The sequence below is a fragment of the Gekko japonicus genome, unplaced genomic scaffold (assembly GCF_001447785.1).
Source record: "Gekko japonicus isolate JY-2015 unplaced genomic scaffold, Gekko_japonicus_V1.1 scaffold342, whole genome shotgun sequence".
NCBI lineage: Eukaryota > Metazoa > Chordata > Lepidosauria > Squamata > Gekkonidae > Gekko > Gekko japonicus.
In genome coordinates, this window is record NW_015169785.1 from 692,093 (window position 1) to 699,245 (window position 7,153).

The window sequence follows — 7,153 nt, forward strand, 5'->3', positions numbered from 1 at the left end:
GGCATACCTTTCTTCATATATGACCAATGAGTGGACTATTACTCAAATGATGCACTGTCCTTTGTAACCAATTATGATCTCTGAATGTTATCTTTTTGATTATGTCACTCCAGGTATTCCTGGTTGTGGGCAGAAAGTAGTCTATTTTTGATAGGCTAGGTTTGGCCTAACTGTTTTCAGGTGTTTTAATTGCAATTAGAATCAGTGAACATTCCTCCTCATTTTGACTTCTCTTTTTGACTGGAAATCTATTTGTACAACACTGTTGTCAAAGTTCAAATGTCAGTTTGTGGAAAGTTTGTGGTGGGCTCCCTGCCACAAACTTGACTTTTTGAACCATGAACAGGGCAAAAATTTGGGATGAATTTTGCTTCATCGTTCGGTTTGTGTCCATCCCTAATCTATACAAACAGCAGTAAAAACAGCAGACAACTCTCTGGAATAATACAGTCTTACAGGCTCTCCTAAATATAGATAAGAAGAAGGAAGCAGTCCTAACCTTAACTGACAGCTCCTTTCAAAGTACTGGGGGAACCACTGTTAATGTCCAAGTATAGTCCACCACAGATAAAATCTCTTTGTAGGGAACAACAGAAAGAAGAAATTCATGTGAAGTTGGTATACAGGTTCATAGAGGGAGAGAAGGTCCTTCAGAGATATGTAGGTCACAAGCCATGAAAGTTTTTCAGACTGAAAGCCTGCACTGAACCTAGAAACATACTGGTAAGCAGGGGTCATTTTGTAGAAAAAGAGGTGCAGGAGCTCATTAGCATAACTCATTAGCATAACGTATTTGCATATGCCACACCCCCTGACATCACTGGAAGTGTGTCAGAAGGCAACACCCACCGCTCAGGCTTCACTGGACTGTTTTGGATTGCTAGCTATTGGGGGGGGGACATGCAGATCTGTCCTCACAGAGGAGGGAGAGCTTGTACCTGAATAAAACTTGGGGCTTAAAGGTGCCACTGGACTGTTTTGGACCGGGGGGCTGGGGGGGGGGGCTCTGCAGTTTGCCTGGCTGCTTCTTGCTCTGACTGAGGGCTGCTGGGAGCAGGGGGTGGGGCTTGTTGCAAGTGCCCACCCCCTGGGCTCTTTACTGCCGGAGTTCCGCTCCTGCGCACTCCTGCAGGAAATGACCCCTGCTGGTAAGTATTGCTTCAAAGTAGGTGCAATATGGCAGAAATTGCTTGTTTTGGTCAACAGGTATATTGTGCTCTGAATTAATTTAGGTTTATAAGCTTTTGCCATAACCTAGATGGCCCAGGCCTGATTTCAGAAGCTAATCAGGGTGGGCCCTAGCTAGTATTGGGATGGGAGACCACCCAGGGCGTCCAGGGCTGCTATGCAGAGGAAGACAGTGGCAAACCACCTCTGGATGTCCCTTGCCTTGAAAACCCTATGGAGTCACCATAAGTCAGACGCAACTTGACAGTACTTTCCATCACCTAGTTGGCTTTAAGGGCAACTCTACATATAGCATATTGCAGCAATTTATCCTCACTATATCATGGATGGCCCTTACCTGAATAGCCCAGGCTAGCCCAGTCTCATCAATTCTTTGAAACTAAGCAGGAGTTATGCCAATAAAGGTTTATGTATGTATGTGGAGCTGCGGTGGCTGAAGTGGTTAAGACGCTGAACTGCAGGCTGTGGAAGGTTGGTAGTTCAGCAGTTCGAGACCCGAGTGTGCCGCATGACAGAGTGAGCTCCCGTCTCTAGTTCCAGCTCCTGCCAACCTAGCAGTTCGAAAGCAAGAAATTGCAAGTAGATAAATAGGTACCACTTTGGTGGGAAGGTAGCAGCATTCCATGCGCCTTGGTGTTTAGTCATGCTGGCCACATGACCATGGAAACGTCTTCGGACAGCGCTGGCTCTTTGGCTTTGAAATGGAGATGAGCACCGCAACCCTAGAGTCGGACTCGACTGGCTTTCGAGCAAGGGAACCTTTACCTTTAATGTATGTGTAACTAAGCAGGATTGTCCCTAGCTAGTATTTGTAGGGGTGACCTCCAATGAATACCAGGGTCACCTTTGAACCTTTCTTGCCTTGAAAACCCTATGGGGTCACCATAAGTCAGCTGTGACTTGATGGCACTTTCTACCTACTACATAGCATGAATCAGCATGGCCAAATCAGCTGATAGCAGGACAGGAGCTAATCTCCAAACTAGGTATAATTGGAAGAAGGCGCTTTAAGAGTACCGATGTGCCTACCCATCCACAAATACCTCCATGCTCTTTGCATAATTTGCCACAAATAAAGCTACCTCATCCAAGGTTGGGCAGTAAAATTCCTGCAATATCGACATTTCCAATCAGCTTCATGCATATTTATTTATCATATTGTAGGGTGTGCCCAGGGTTCAAATGATTTTTCTATTGATTATAGCTGACTTACAGAAACCTTTGGGAGAAATTCTCTGGGACTCTCCTGGAAGAGTTGACAACCTGTTTAAACCACTAAGCACTGTCTGTATTGTATAACACCAGGTAAATCGGTTTTTTTTTAATTGACATGTTTTTCTAGCCCTTGTTTCAAAGAAATTTGTTTGAGTTTTAATGAGCAGATGTTTCTCCCCTGTTAATTTTTTGCCAACTTTTCATTAGGACCTGTCAAGTCCGAGATCTATTATGGAATCCTTTGCTTCAAAGAGAAGTAGAAATTAGCCAAATAAGAGGTGAAAAGTTTAAAGCAGCTTTTGCTTTGTGTAACAACTCTGAATGAGAGAACCCAGATCATGTTTATATTCTAACATATTGAACTATTAGATGCTTTGAGCAATGTCTATGTATATATGTTTGCCTATTGGCTCATTGGAATAACAGAAAGCTTTGCGTAATTAATTGGTGTGTGTTTTTAGAACTTTATGTTATGTTTAAGGCTGAATATGTATAAGATATTTGTAAAAGCAACTATTCTTTATTAATTGTAAGCTTTGATATAAAAAGTAAGTTTAAGACAAAGACTGTTTGCCTAAAGAGAAATCATTATACCAGGTGTGTAAAAAACCCTACCAACATAAAAAAACATAAATCATGGGCAGGTCAGAACTAACAAGCAAAGTCAGGAGATGTTCCAAATTGTGTGCTTTTAAAGTTAAAAATAATGACCAGATGTGTGTAAGTTCAGCCAAGAACAAAAGTCATTAATCATGACTCTCGACATCAATTAAAAGGGTCAATTAGAAATACAGAATTTTTATTATAAAAGGGTGACACTTGTTGGTTAAAGTAGAATAACATATCTTGATGGAATAAGGAGATTGAAATGTTTTAATATTCTGTAAAAATATTCTGTAAAATTCCCTGATGGACCAAAATAAAAACTGATATGTAGATTCAGCACACCTACAAGAGCGTTATGATATAAGCTACTTTTTAGTATTAGAAAAGTGTATATATGAGTTTAATTGAAAAAACAATGCTATTATACTGTATTTTCCCAGAAATTCAATGTATCCATGTATGCCAGTAAAGATGTTTTTGTCATATATATGTTTGTATAAATATAAGAAAACCAATTTTTGTAACAGAACTGATAGGTTTTATACTAAAAATGAACTTAGCCTCATTTTGTGTATAAAGTTCATTCAAAGGTGAAGTCTGGAGAACGAGCCAAAAGGGAATATAAATAATTTTTAATGAGCACTGCACCTGTATCATAGGAGTTGAAGTGCAGCTAAGTAACATCCTGTGTGTCAAATATGACTGACCAGACAAAGAAAACTGAACTGAGCATGTCTAAATGATGTCAATGATGATGTAAAGTGAGGAGGAGCAAGAAGAGTATATAAGTAAGCTCTCAGCTGTAACAAATTGAACATCCATGAGCGGTTGGATGTTTCTTTATTCAAATAAATTCTTTTGTTACCCTTTACTGCCTGGATGATTGCTTTAACTGTGTGGTTTACTGGCTAGCCACACAAGTCAAAGAACCTCAGTGCCCTCGGGGCGTTGGCAACAATATGGTAAAATTACACACAGGAAACATATAATAATATAAAATACGTAACCAAGTTGATACAACAAGTATACAGACAGGTTGAATGATCACGCTAAATACTAATATTTAGCCCCATTTAAACAACAGGTCTGCACATCTGCCAAAGCCTGTTTGTATTCTGTTAGCCATCTTCCATACTTCACGTGGCAAGTCAAATCCTGTGGGCCTCTTGTAGATGTTTATCAAGTCATGGCTATCAAGTGGACCTGACTGCATCCATGTTCACGACCATTAATTACTTAGATCGAAATTTTGTAATTGAACAGTTTGTGCAGACCTTATTACTGGATGTCAGGACCTTAGTCTGGGTAAACCCACATCAGCCATGTTTTCATGAATAGGCAACTCCCCGTTTTTGATTATCTTTCCATATTCATGAAGAAGAGCATCCTGTCTTCGGAGGTGTAGCGGAGCAGTGTGGCACAGCATAGGTAGCCCCATGCATAAGCTCAGGGAAATGTAAAACTGGCCTAGGCGGGAGCCACTCTGTGGGTTTCTCCCATGGGCCTCAGGGCTTCTCTTCTTGTTCCAGTTGTGCTGGAAGGAACAACATTGCAGCAGCTCTTATGCTGCAAATGTAATGTGAGAAGGGAGCCTAAGTAATTACTCAGCACTATTAACAGTTCACTGAGAATGATACAAGGTGTAGGGGATAGGCATGAAGTGGAGAGAAGCAAAAGGGGTGGCACAGAAACACAATTTCTAAATTGACAACTACAGCAGATGAGAAAGTCTCGTTGTGTTTGGTGAGGGTTACTCTCATATATCTGTGCATCAGACTGTAGCCCTCCTATTTTTTGAAGGCCTCTCCAGAATACTCTAGTTTCAATGTACTTTCTGGGATCATCCCCTTAGCTTTACAGCCTCGTATTGCCAGAGTCTGCTTACCCCAAGAAGGGGCACCATCAGCTAGATCTGGTGTTAATGTTGTTGATTATTAAAATCCTGCAGTGCTCTGTCTCCATACAGCAAGGTCTTAAGTATGTGGAATGAGTAAGCAATGGCAGTATTGGAATTGAGCCTTTCATTGATCATGTCCTCATCTCATTTCTTTTTTTCAATCCCACATTTTCTTTATGAAAAGTACTCGGAAACGTGGAGTGATTCAGCAAAGAGTACTTTATTAGATCAGAACAAGACAAGGACCCCCGGCACGCAGGCCAGTATATATGCCCAGAACCCACCACCAAAACACACCCCCTAGTGACCCTATAGGTTATTTACAGTGGCCGAGAGTCTCATAGGCTCTCGGCCGCGGACCTTGCCCTCTGGTTGGTGCGGGCTAGGATCCGCTCTGCTATTGTTCTCACGGAACAAAGCTTTGGACTTGTGCGTGACCGCATGGCCCAACGGTCGCGCACGTGGCAATACGGATACATTACACCCCTCCCCCCATAGTCCAGACTACCCACACACAAAGTCCTGTAGGTACGCTGGGGCCTTCCGAGTCCTGGTGGAGCGGCGGGGTTCCGGGGCGACGGCCTGGGCTGCCCCGTAGTCCTGTGGCGGGGAGACGGGTTGCGGTGTGAGTGGCGGCAACGCCGGGGGCTCGGGTGTCACTGGAACTGGAACGGGTGTTTGGGTCTGTGGCTCCGGTTCGTTGGCTGACGCCTCATCAGCTTCTGGGAACTCCAGGTCCTCGGGGTCGTTCGAGAGAACCCTTCGCCGAAGCTGATCGATGTGGCGGTGTAGCAGTTGGCCGTCCTCGTGGAGACCTCGTAGGATCGCGGCCCCCGCACTCGGACCACGCGCAACGTGGCCCTTGTGCATAGCTCCGCGCGTAGACTGGGTCTTCCGGAAAAAACCCTCTGGCGGCAGCATGCGCTTCTGTCGCTGGTTCCACCTCGGGGGCCCGGTCCGGGTGAAGCCGGTCCAGTCTGGACGTTAGGCGACGACCCATCAGGAGTTCCGCCGGGCTGCTGCCGGTCTCGGTGTGTGGGGTCGTGCGCTGGCCGAACAGGAACACCGCCAGTTTGTAATCCCAGTCCTTACTGTCGAACTTGCGCAATGACTCTTTGGTGGTGCGTACCATCCTCTCCGCCTGGCCGTTGGTAGCCGGATGAAATGGTGCTGACTGGACGTGGCGGATCCTGCAGTATCTCGTAAAGTCCTGGAACTCGCTGGAGGTAAATGCCGTACCGTTGTCGGTTACCAGGGTATCCGGGAGACCGTGGGAACTCGCTGGAGGTAAATGGAACTCGCTGGAGGTAAATGCCGTACCGTTGTCGGTTACCAGGGTATCCGGCAGACCGTGGGAGCTGAAGATGTGGCGCATAGCCCTGATGGCCGCCTTGGAGGAGGTAGACGGCACCGGCACCACTTCCAGCCATTTGCTGTACGCATCGACTAAGATAAAAAAGATTTGTCCCTGGAAGGGCCCCGCAAAGTCCAGGTGTAGGCGTGACCAGGGTTTGTGGGAGGATTCCCAAGCCCTTTCCGGCGCACGGGGAGGGGACGGGACAACAATTTAGAAACTGTATTGAAGCTATCTATTCTGAACAAAGAGCTAAACTGAACAAAGAGCTAAACTGAATGTAAACAAAGAATTGACTGATAGCTTCAAGGTTCAAAAAGGTACTAGGCAGGGTTGTCCCCTATCACCGTTACTATTCATTTGGGTGTTGGAGATACTTCTACAAAAAATACAGCAAGACCAAGAGATAACGGGATTGACACACAAAGGACTTAAATATAAATACCGAGCATTTGCTGATGATGTAATGTTTATTGTGCAAAACCCGATAGAAAAGTTACCGTTACTATTCCAAAAAATAAAGGACTTTGGAGAATTGGCCGGATTTTATGTGAATAAGAATAAAACGAAGCTTATTTGTAAAAATATGACGAAACAAAAACAAATGGAACTGCAAGACCTGGTACAATGTGAAGTAGTAAAAAAGACGAAATATCTTGGTATTGAGTTAACTGCAAGAAATATAGACTTATATAAGAATAACTATGAAAAATTATGGACCAAGTTAACTCAAGACTTTAAGAAATGGGACAAAATGAACTTGTCACTGATGGGAAGAATATCAGTTATAAAAATGAATGTCCTACCACGTTTGATGTTCCTGTTCCAAACAATACCAATACTTAGTAAGACAGATTTGCTACTTAAGTGGCAACAAGAACTATCAAAGTTTG